General features: G+C 47.7%; 2 non-coding genes across 2 annotated transcripts; both read right to left on the reverse strand.

Moving 5' to 3' along the window:
* Nucleotides 1-1,709: 1,709 nt before the first annotated feature.
* LOC134932787 (small nucleolar RNA SNORA26) lies at nt 1,710-1,830 on the reverse strand. Its single transcript, XR_010179481.1, has one exon. It is a non-coding gene; the product is annotated as a small nucleolar RNA SNORA26 (small nucleolar RNA).
* A 9,962-nt stretch (nt 1,831-11,792) lies between these two features.
* LOC134932778 (small nucleolar RNA SNORA26) lies at nt 11,793-11,913 on the reverse strand. Its single transcript, XR_010179479.1, has one exon. It is a non-coding gene; the product is annotated as a small nucleolar RNA SNORA26 (small nucleolar RNA).
* Between the last annotated feature and the right edge of the window lie 406 nt (nt 11,914-12,319).

The following is a 12,319-nucleotide window of genomic DNA, read 5'->3' on the forward strand; positions in this document are numbered from 1 at the left end:
GGGACTAACTGAGTTATGTCCCCTATAGCTGCTTTTTCTATATAATTTATACAGCGCCTAAATTTAGTGCCCCCCCTCTCTTTTTTTTACCCTTTTCTGTAGTGTAGACTGCAGGGGAGAGCCAGGGAGCTTCCTTCCAGTGGATCTGTGAAGGAGAAATGGCGCCAGTGTGCTGCAGGAGATAGCTCCGCCCCTTTTCCGCGGCCTATTCTCCCGCTTTTTTCTGGATTCTGGCAGGGGTATTTTCCACATATATAGCCTCTAGGCCTATATATTGTGGTATTTTTGCCAGCCAAGGTGTTATAATTGCTTCTCAGGGCGCCCCCCCCCCCCCCCCAGCGCCCTGCACCCTCAGTGACCGGAGTGTGAAGTGTGTGTGAGGAGCAATGCAGTGCTGTGCGCTACCTTGGAGAAGACTGATGCCTTCTGCCGCCGATTTTCCGGACCTCTTCTTGCTTCTGGCTCTGTAAGGGGGACGGCGGCGTGGCTCCGGGACCGAACACCAAGGACTGGGCCTGCGGTCGATCCCTCTGGAGCTAATGGTGTCCAGTAGCCTAAGAAGCCCAATCCGGCTGCAAGCAGGCGAGTTCGCTTCTTCTCCCCTTAGTCCCTCGCTGCAGTGAGCCTGTTGCCAGCAGGTCTCACTGAAAATAAAAAACCTAAGTCTATCTTTCTTTCTAAGAACTCAGGAGAGCCCCTAGTGTGCATCCAACCTCGGCCGGGCACAAAATCTAACTGAGGCTTGGAGGAGGGTCATAGTGGGAGGAGCCAGTGCACACCAGGTAGTCATAAATCTTTCTAGAGTGCCCAGCCTCCTTCAGAGCCCGCTATTCCCCATGGTCCTTACGGAGTTCCCAGCATCCACTAGGACGTCAGAGAAATTAATGCTGTAATTATTAAAGCAAAACATTGTAAGATCACACAATAAGACATAAGTGGACCCTGTTACCCACAGGCTTAGCGAACAGGACTAACACCGGAATGTTACATGCACAGATCTAGTCTCTAAATGAAACGTTTTACATGCCAATAAATGCTGTTCTTCCGGCCAGTTATAAATACAGGTTGAGTATCCCATATCCAAATATTCCGAAATACGGAATATTCCGAAATACGGACTTTTTTTGCGTGAGAGTGAGATAGTGAAACCTTTGTTTTTTGATGGCTCAATGTACACAAACTTTGTTTAATACACACAGTTATTAAAATATTGTATTAAATGACCTTCAGGCTGTGTGTATAAGGTGTATATGAAACAAATGAATTGTGTGAATGTAGATACACTTTGTACAATGCACAAAGTTACAAAAAATATTGGCTAAAATGACCTTCCAGCTGTGTGTATAAGGTGTATATGTAACATAAATGCATTCTATGCTTAGATTTAGGTCCCATCACCATGATATCTCATTATGGTATGCAATTATTCCAAAATACGGAAAAATCTGATATCCAAAATACCACTGGTCCCAAGCATTTTGGATAAGGGATACTCAACCTGTATAACAGTGTCCGTGAGCATCCCATACACTGGCAGGAAGCTCCGTGTGCTCCGGGGAAAGTCCCAGGCTCCCGAGTGTGTGTGCAGGCTACACAAGAAACATATGCCACATGCCTGTGGCAGTTTATACTAAATGTGGTTATTCTCTCACAGGACTGCATGACCGATGCACTACAAATATGCTTTCCTCTGACATCGGACGCCTCATCTTTGTTGCACTAGACAGGATTCAAAGCAAAAATGGATTTCTTTTACTTTGAGTTTTATAGAGCTTTGCTATACCCCTCTATATTGGCCACTTATAGAACAGATCATCTCAAAGTGGGCAAAGCTGAAGAGGGGATGTTCCTGACAATCCAGCGTACAATAGCGATTTACAATCTGCGCATACTGGCTAGTAAATATATCCACGTTGTAGTTTTTTGACTAGCTAATGTAAGATACAATTAAGCATAACAGTTGTACATTACCTTGTGTTCTGATTGTACAATTGTGCATAACTAACAGATTACTGATGTAGTTCTGCAGTGAGGTGGGGAGGAATGCAAACATTTCAATGGGAAAAGGCGGAAGCTTGTTTGCTACTAGTCTTATCCAACAAAACCATCATGTTATATCATAGTTTGCAGATCTAGGTAGAGACTCCATTACCATCTAAAGAGGCCTCTGTAGTTTGCAAGGCCTGCAAAGCGCTAGAATTGTTTCAGAATGGTTTATAATTGTACATACACACCTTGTTTCCTGCTGGTAGGAGTTGGACTTCATGGTTTCTACTTCACTGGTACACCCTTTTGGGCAACAGCAGGATATGTGCATGATGTACTCCAGGAAAGGCGGTGTATCACTGGCATCAGTAAGTGCTGTAAAAGTTACAGAAAGTGTCAGTCTGGACAGTGCTTGGAAATACACTTGCTTTTACCATGTAAAAAGCAACAATGCATATCTGTTCATCATGGGAGGCATAAACGCTCCCTTACTGCCCAGTGATCGCGCTGAGGCCCCCAAAAAGTGGGTCCCAGGGACCCCTCACTTTTAAAAATTGGGGTCCAACCGGTCCTTTTCTGGGTCCCATTGGGTTAAAGGCTCTTATTGATCTTAATCTTATTTGGACACCACAAAAAAGAGTTGCAAGGGGGGGGGGGGGGGGGTGACAATGCTGCTGGGCTGTGTAGCATGCAGGTCACCCTGCACCAGAGCTGTAACTAGACATTTTGGTGCCCTTTGGCAGAAAGTGAATTGATGCCCCACCTCCAAGATCCCAGAATGCAGGCAGTGCGCGCCGTAAAAATTTAGGGGCGTGGCTTCATGGGGAGGGGGCGTGGCCACATAATAGTGCCAATTCACATTACGCCACACAGTAGTGCCGCTTATACACATTGCACCAAGTAGAATCTCCTATACACACTGCGCCAGTTAGTGCACGTTATACATATTGCTCCAGATAGAACACATCATACACAATGCGACAGGTAGAGCATGTTACACACACTGCGCCAGATAGAGCACATTACACACACTGCGCCAGATAGAGCACGTTACACACATTGCGCCAGGTACAGCACGTTACACACATTGCGCCAGGTACAGCACGTTACACACAGTGCGCCAGGTAGAGCACGTTACACACAGTGCGCCAGGTAGAGCACGTTACACACAGTGCGCCAGGTAGAGCACGTTACACAGAGTGCGCCAGGTAGAGGATCACTTACACATTGCAGCCACCACCTCAGACCCCCACTACTTGATGTGCAGCCTAGAGATGGTGTAATATGGCTAGGGAGAGAGAGAGGGGGGACAGGATACAACCTGCTGTTGCTAGTGGCTGCTATTACATGTCTCCCTGCAGCTCAGCCTCTTGGGCTCCATGAGCTGAATGTTCAGAGCAGCCCTCACCCCTGGTTTGTGCCTAGCCCTGTCCTATGCTGGGAGCTGGCTGCACACAGTAATAACTGTATGGACACTGCAGCCCTCCCCCAGCACCTCCGAGCTCCGTTCACAGCACAGCCTAATAAATCAAGCAGAGGCTGCCGCTGATCTCCATAAATCCCGGGTGGTAAGGGAGTGTGTACAGCGAGAGCTTCGTGATGGATTACATAGAGATGATCAAGGACGGACTTTGCTAAGGGATGCGAACACTAGCAATGACGTGCGGTAGTGCACTGTAGCCGCCCTTCACTGCCAGATCCTCCTGTGCGGTGTGCTCCTGGACATACTCCCCAACCCCATCCCCGCTGCTGCTGCGCTTACTGAAGCATGCGGGACATCAGAGGTGCGTGGCCCCCCTCCCCCATGTGATTCATATCTAAAACACTGCATCAGCCGATCAGAACTGCAGCAGCGCCAGCACTGAACAGGCAGGTAGCTGCTGGGTTATGAATACACAGACGGTCACTCACTGTCGCGGCCAGAGCGCCCGGGAAGCAGGGAAGAGTCGAATACACTTTTTCTGAAGGGGTGTGTCCCTGGGGACGCGCTCCACTCAGATTGGCTAGAGGTGTAATGATTGATGTCTCCCTTGACCAAGAGGCACCTTCTCCACATATTTAGTTCTCTCTGCAGCCGGACAAGGTAGAAATCAATCATTACACCTCCAGCCAATCCCAGTGGAGCGCGTCCCCGGGGACCCACCCATTCAGAAAAAGTGAGTCCCTGGGTCTTATTATTGGGTAAAATACGCGCTATGCCGCGTTTTTGCGATCACTGCTGCCCACTCTTGCACGTCACTATTCACTTTCCTAAGCACCAAAACCATCGCTATCCCCACAGGGATGACGCCAAAAGAATCTTTGGAACACACTCAAAACCCCCCACACCCCTAAAAAATAAGAATTTACTTACCGATAATTCTATTTCTCGTAGTCCGTAGTGGATGCTGGGAACTCCGTAAGGACCATGGGGAATAGCGGCTCCGCAGGAGACTGGGCACATCTAAAGAAAGCTTTAGGACTAACTGGTGTGCACTGGCTCCTCCCACTATGACCCTCCTCCAAGCCTCAGTTAGGATACTGTGCCCGGACGAGCGTACACAATAAGGAAGGATTTTGAATCCCGGGTAAGACTCATACCAGCCACACCAATCACACCGTATAACTTGTGATCTGAACCCAGTTAACAGTATGATAACAGGAGCCTCTGAAAAGATGGCTCCCAACAATAATAACCCGATTTTTGTAACAATAACCATGTACAAGTATTGCAGACAATCCGCACTTGGGATGGGCGCCCAGCATCCACTACGGACTACGAGAAATAGAATTATCGGTAAGTAAATTCTTATTTTCTCTGACGTCCTAGTGGATGCTGGGAACTCCGTAAGGACCATGGGGATTATACCAAAGCTCCCAAACGGGCGGGAGAGTGCGGATGACTCTGCAGCACCGAATGAGAGAACTCCAGGTCCTCCTCAGCCAGGGTATCAAATTTGTAGAATTTAGCAAACGTGTTTGCCCCTGACCAAGTAGCTGCTCGGCAAAGTTGTAAAGCCGAGACCCCTCGGGCAACCGCCCAAGATGAGCCCACTTTCCTTGTGGAACGGGCTTTTACAGATTTTAGCTGTGGCAGGCCTGCCACAGAATGTGCAAGCTGAATTGTACTACAAATCCAACGAGCAATAGTCTGCTTAGAAGCAGGAGCACCCAGCTTGTTGGGTGCATACAGGATAAACAGCGAGTCAGATTTCCTGACTCCAGCCATCCTGGAAACATTTTCAGGGCCCTGACAACATCCAGCAACTTGGATTCCTCCAAGTCCCTAGTAGCCGCAGGCACCACAATAGGTTGGTTCAGGTGAAAACGCTGGAACCACCTTAGGGAGAAACTGAGGACGAGTCCTCAATTCCGCCCTGTCCGAATGGAAAATCAGATAAGGGCTTTTACAGGATAAAGCCGCCAATTCTGACACGCGCCTGGCCCAGGCCCGGGCCAACAGCATGACCACTTTCCATGTGAGATTTTAACTCCACAGATTTAAGTGGTTCAAACCAATGTGACTTTTGGAACCCAAACTACATTGAGATCCCAAATTGCCACTGGAGGCACAAAAGGAGGCTGTATATGCAGTACCCCTTTTACAAACGTCTAAACTTCAGGGACTGAAGCTAGTTCTTTTTTGGAAGAAAATTGACAGGGCCGAAATCTGAACCTTAATGGACCCCAATTTCAAGGCCCATAGACACTCCTGTTTGCAGGAAATGTAGGAATCGACCCAGTTGAATTTCCCCCGTCGGGCCTTACTGGCCTCGCACTACGCAACATATTTTCGCCAATTGCGATGATAATGTTTTTGCGGTTACATCCTTCCTGGCTTTAGATCAGGATATGGATGACTTCATCCGGAATGCCTTTTTTCCTTCAGGATCCGGTGTTCAACCGGCATGCCGTCAAACGCGGCCGCAGTAAGTCTTGGAACAGACAGGGTCCTTGCTGGAGCAGGTCCCTTCTTAGAGGTAGAGGCCACGGATCCTCCGTGAGCATCTCTTGAAGTTCCGGTTACCAAGTCTTTCTTGGCCAATCCGGAGCCACGAATATAGTGCTTTCTCCTCTCCATCTTATCAATCTCAGTACCTTGGGTATGAGAGGCAGAGGAGGGAACACATACACTGACTGGTACACCCATGGTGTTACCAGAGCGTCTACAACTATTGCCTGAGGGTCTCTTGACCTGGCGCAATACCTGTCGAGTTTTTTAATCATGTGGACGACTTCTGGGTGAAGTCCCCACTCTCCCGGGTGGAGGTCGTGCTGAGGAAGTCTGCTTCCCAGTTGTCCACTCCCGGAATGAATACTGTTGACAGTGCTATCACATGATTTTCCGCCCAGCGAAGAATCCATGCAGCTTCTGCCATTGCCCTCCTGCTTCTTGTGCCACCCTGTCTGTTTACTTGGGTGACTGCCATGATGTTGTCCGACTGGATCAACACCGGCTGACCTTGAAGCAGAGGTCTTGCTAAGCTTAGAGCATTGTAAATGGCCCTTAGCTTCAGGATATTTATGTGAAGTGATGTATCCAGGCTTGACCCTAAGCCCTGGATATTCCTTCCCTGTGTGACTGCTCCCCAGCCTCGCAGGCTGGCATCCGTGGTCACCAGGACCCAGTCCTGAATGCCGAATCTGCGGCCCTCTAGAAGATGAGCACTCTGCAACCACCACAGGATGGATACCCTTGTCCTTGGTGACAGGGTTATCCGCTGATGCATCTGAAAATGCGACCCGGACCATTTGTCCAGTAGGTTCCACTGGAAAGTTCTTGCGTGGAATCTAACGAATGGGATTGCTTCGTAGGAAGCCACCATTTTTACCCAGAACCCTTGTGCATTGATGCACTGAGACTTGGTTCGGTTTTAGGAGGTTCCTGACTAGCTCGGATAACTCCCTGGCTTTCTCTTCCGGGAGAAACACCTTTTTTCTGGACTGTGTCCAGGATCATCCCTAGGAAACAGAAGACAAGTCGTCGGAACCAGCTGCGATTTTGGAATATTGAGAATCCAATCGTGCTGCCGCAACACTACCTGAGATAGTGCTACACCGACTTCCAACTGTTCCCTGGATCTTACCCTTATCAGGGAATCGTCCAAGTAAGGGATAACTAAAATTCCCTTCCTTCGAAGGGATATCATTTCGGCCATTACCTTGGTAAAGACCCGGGGTGCCGTTGACCATCCCTACGGCAGCGTCTGAACTGATAGTGACAGTTCTGTACCATAACCTGAGGTACCCTTGGTGAGAAGGGTAAATTTTGACATGAAGGTAAGCATCCTTGATGTCCAGAGACATCATGTAGTCCCCTTCTTCCAGGTTCGCAATCACTGCTCTGAGTGACTCAATCTTGAATTTGAACCTCTGTATGTAAGTGTTCAAAGATTTTAGATATAGAATCGGTCTCACCGAGCCGTCTGGCTTCGGTACCACAATAGTGTGGAATAGTACCCCGTTCCCTGTTGCAGGAGGGGTACCTTGATTATCACCTGCTGGGAATACAGCTTGTGAATGGCTTCCAAAACTGCCTCCCTGTCAGAGGGAGACGTCGGTAAAGCCGACTTTTGGAAACGGTGAGGGGGAGACGTCTCGAATTCCAATATGTACCCCTGAGATATTACCTGAAGGATCCAGGGGTCTACTTGCGAGTGAGCCCACTGCGCACTGAAATTTATTGAGAACGGGCCCCCATCGTGCCTGAGCTTGTAAAGCCCTAGCGTCATACTGAGGGCTTGGCAGAGGCGGGAAAGGGTTTCTGTTCCTGGGAACTGGCTAATCTCTTCAGCCTTTTACCTCTCCCTCTGTCACGAGCAGAAAAGAGGAACTTTTTGTCCGCTTGCCAACAAAGGACTGCGCCTGATAATACGGCGTCTTATTTTGAGAGGCGACCTGGGGTACAACGTGGATTTCCCAGTTGTTGCCGTGGCCACCAGGTCTAAAAGACCGACCCCAAATGTCCCCTTTCAAAGGCAATACTTCCAAATGCCGTTTGGAATCCGCATCACCTGACCATTTTACTGGTAGAATTGGACAACGCACTTATACTTGATGCCAGTCGGCAAATATTCCGCTGTGCATCATGCATATATAGAAATGCATCTTTTAAATGCTCTATAGGCAATAATATACTATCCTTATCTAGGATATCAATATTTCCAGTCAGGGAATCCGACCATGCCAACCCAGCACTGCACCTCCAGGCTGAGGCGATTGCTGGTCGCAGTATAACACCAGTATGTGTGTAAATACATTTTTGGATACCCTCCTGCTTTCTATCAGCAGGATCCTTAAGGGCGGCCATCTCATGAGAGGGTAGAGCCCTTGTTCTTACAAGCGTGTGAGCGCCTTATCCCCCCCTAGGGGGTGTTTCCCAACGCACCCTAACCTCTGGCGGGAAAGGGTATACTTTTTAAGAAATTATCAATTGTTATCGGGGGGAAACCCACGCATCATCACACACCTCATTTTATTTCTCAGATTCAGGAAAACTACAGGTAGTTTTTCCCTCACCGAACATAATACCCCTTTTTGGTGGTACTCGTATTATCAGAAATGTATAAAACATTTTCCATTGTCTCAATCATGTAACGGGTGGCCCTACTGGAAATCACGGTTGTCTCTTCACTGTCGACACAGGAGTCAGTATCCGTGTCGGCGTCTGTATCTGCCATCTGAGGTAACGGGCGCTTTAGAGCCCCCGACGGCCTATGAGACGTCTGGACAGGCACAAGCTGAGTAGCCGGCTGTCTCATGTCAACCACTGTTTTTATATAGAGCTGACACTGTCACGTAATTTTCAACAGTACATCCACTCAGGTGTCGACCCCCTAGGGGGTGACATCACTGTTACAGACACTCTGCTCCGTCTCCACATCATTTTTCTCCTCATACATGTCAACACAAACGTACCGACACACAGCACACACACAGGGAATGCTCTGATAGAGGACAGGACCCCACTAGCCCTTTGGGGAGACAGAGGGAGAGTATGCCAGCACACACCAGAGCGCTATATATATTTACAGGGATAACCTTATATAAGTGTTTTTCCCCTTATAGCTGCTGTATGTTTTAATACTGCGCCTAATTAGTGCCCCCCTCTCTTTTTTTAACCCTTTCTGTAGTGTAGTGACTGCAGGGAAGAGCCAGGGAGCTTCCCTCCAACTGAGCTGTGAGGGAAAATGGCGCCAGTGTGCTGAGGAGATAAGGCCGCCGAAAAGGGGGCGGAGCCTATCTCCCGTTTTTCTGTATATTCTGGCAGGGGTTAAATGCATCCATATAGCCCAGGAGCTATATGTGATGCATTTTTTGCCATGTAAGGTATTTTTATCATGTTTTATTGCGTCTCAGGGCGCCCCCCCCCCCAGCGCCCTGCACCCTCAGTGACCGGAGTATGAAGTGTGCTGAGAGCAATGGCGCACAGCTGCAGTGCTGTGCGCTACCTTATTGAAGACAGGAACGTCTTCTGCCGCCGATTTTTCCGGACCTCTTCGCTCTTCTGGCTCTGTAAGGGGGCCGGCGGCGCGGCTCCGGGACCCATCAAGGCTGGGCCTGTGATCGTCCCTCTGGAGCTAATGTCCAGTAGCCAAGAAGCCCAATCCACTTAGGTGAGTTCGCTTCTTCTCCCCTTAGTCCCTCGATGCAGTGAGCCTGTTGCCAGCAGGTCTCACTGAAAATAACAAATCTAAACTAAAACTCACTAAGAAGCTCAGGAGAGCCCCTAGTGTGCACCCTTCTCGTCGGGCACAGAAATCTAACTGAGGCTTGGAGGAGGGTCATAGGGGGAGGAGCCAGTGCACACCAGTTAGTCCTAAAGCTTTCTTTAGATGTGCCCAGTCTTCTGCGGAGCCGCTATTCCCCATGGTCCTTACGGAGTTCCCAGCATCCACTAGGACGTCAGAGAAATATAATTATACCTCAATTTGAGGGGGTGCATGTGCCTCACGACAGGATACAGAGAGGAGGGGTCAGCCCCCATACTGTGTTTTAGAGAGGAGTCAATCTACCCCCCCTGTGTCAGACACCACAGAACATGGGGATAGCTCTGGGTGTACAGAGAAGGGGCTGCAAACATTAAGAAAGACATAAGAAATGCATGTAGTAATACATCTAACACAGGTAGCACACGTTAAGCGTTATTACACCATGCGGATTCACAGGACACCAGCGCACACCTCCACTCCCCTTCCCCCCATACACAGGGGGGGGGATCTGGTCTCCTTCAGTTGCTCAGCACCGAAAATGGTGACTATAAGAGGAGATACCATACACACCACTAAACAGCAACAGCGCGTCTCCCCTAGCTAGGCCCCAAGCCCGCAGCATATCCTCATTGCTGCCACTCACCTGTGGCCAGTGAGAGAGACACACAACACAGGCCCCATCCAGTACCTGATTAAGGGTCCCAGCTATCGAGAGTGGCTAACTAGTGTCTGCACCCGGACATGCCACTGCCATGATGAGCAGCCATGTGATCAGCTTGGCAGTGTGTGGCACAGTTTGCTTTGCTGTGACTGTGGAAGTCTTTTCTGTGACTGAAGTGAAAATAGTGCCTGTGAGAGTGGGGACTAATGACAGATTCACTGCCCAATATCGCCCCTACTGTAGAAGTCCAACAAATTGTTTTTAAAAACACATCTTCTAACAATCTAATTTTAATTCGTAACGACTGATATACCAAACTAAATACAGGTTGAGTATCCCATATCCAAATAATCCGAAATACGGAATATTCCGAAATACAGAATTTTTTTTTGAGTGAGAGTGAGATAGTGAAACCTTTGTTTTCTGATGGCTCAATGTACACAAACTTTGTTTAATGCACAAAGTTATTAAAAATATTGTATTAAATGACCTTTAGGCTGTGTATAAGGTGTATTTGAAACAAATGCATTGTGTGCTTAGACCTGGGTCCCATTGCCATGATCTCATTATGGTATGCAATTATTCCAAAATACGGAAAAATCCAATATCCAAAATACTTCCGGTCCCAAGCATTTTGGATAAGGGATACTCAACCTGTACTAATAGTAACAGTTACCTTGTAATCTCTCTTTAGGTAAAACTCCAGAGGTAAGCACAAGACTGGCACGGACAGTCAGCATTAGCCAATAAGGATGGATGAAGCATGGTGCTGATTTTGCAAGGATCGCATAGATGTCCAACTAGAAGTGTATCTATGAAGTGTTTTCTTCCAACTACTTTAAGAATTCAGTCCAAATCCTAAACAAAATGTCCTGTTAAGTTTCCTGTAAGAGAAATATTAAATTGTAATTATAGTACAACATTGCAAGACCACACAATAAGCTGAAAGTGGACCCTGTCACCCACAGACTTAGATAACCGGACTGACAACAGAATATTACATACACCAATATGGTCTTTAACTGAAAAGCTTTACATGTCAATAATACAGATCTTCTAAGCATGTACACGTGTAAGAGCATACACTGGCAGTAAGCGGTGTGTGTGCTCCAGGGAGACACCCAGGCACATGAGTATGTGTGCAGGCTACACGAGACAGATGCCATATACCTATTGTAGGAAGGAGGGCGTCTTATCTGTACATTACAAAACCGCTTATACTAAATGTGGTTATTCATTCTCACAGCTACGTGACAGATCCCTCTGGCATCTTGTACCTGGGGCCAGATGCAATGACGCCCGACATCACCGGAGGTGCGAGATGCTGGCCGATCTCAGACTTTCCTTTAAAGGGACAATCACTTACAAGGCATTTGCCTCGTTTCCAATTGCCATTTAAAAAAACAAAACAAAAAAAAAACCCACCATAGATCAGCTGGCATCTCGCCCCTCATCTTTGTTGCACTAGACAGGATTCAAAGCAAAAATTGATTTCTTTTACTTTGAGTTTTATAGAGCTTTGCTATACCCCTCTATATTGGCCACTTAAAGAACAGATCATCTTAAAGTGGGCAAAGCTGAAAAGGGGATGTTCCTGACAATCCAGCGTACAATAGCGATTTACAATCAGCTCATACTGCCTAGCAACTATATCCACGTTGTAGTTTTGTCACCAGCTAATGTAAGATATGGATTCAAGCATAAAACAGGTGTACATTACCTGGTGTTCTGATTGCACAATTGTGCATAACCAAGATTACTAGTCCAGTATTGCAGTGATTTAGGGCTGCAGTGAGGTGGGGAGGAAACCAAACATTTCAATGGTAAAAAGGCGGCAGCTTACTTGCAACTAGCATTATCCAAAAACCATCAGGTTAATAGCGTGCAGATCTGAGTAGAGACTCAGTTACCAACTAAAGTGCCCTCTGTAGTTTGCTAGGCCTGCAAAGCTTTATAACTGTACATACACACCTTGTTCTCT

Source organism: Pseudophryne corroboree, chromosome 1 (genome assembly GCF_028390025.1).
Source record: "Pseudophryne corroboree isolate aPseCor3 chromosome 1, aPseCor3.hap2, whole genome shotgun sequence".
Classification (NCBI taxonomy): Eukaryota; Metazoa; Chordata; class Amphibia; order Anura; family Myobatrachidae; genus Pseudophryne; species Pseudophryne corroboree.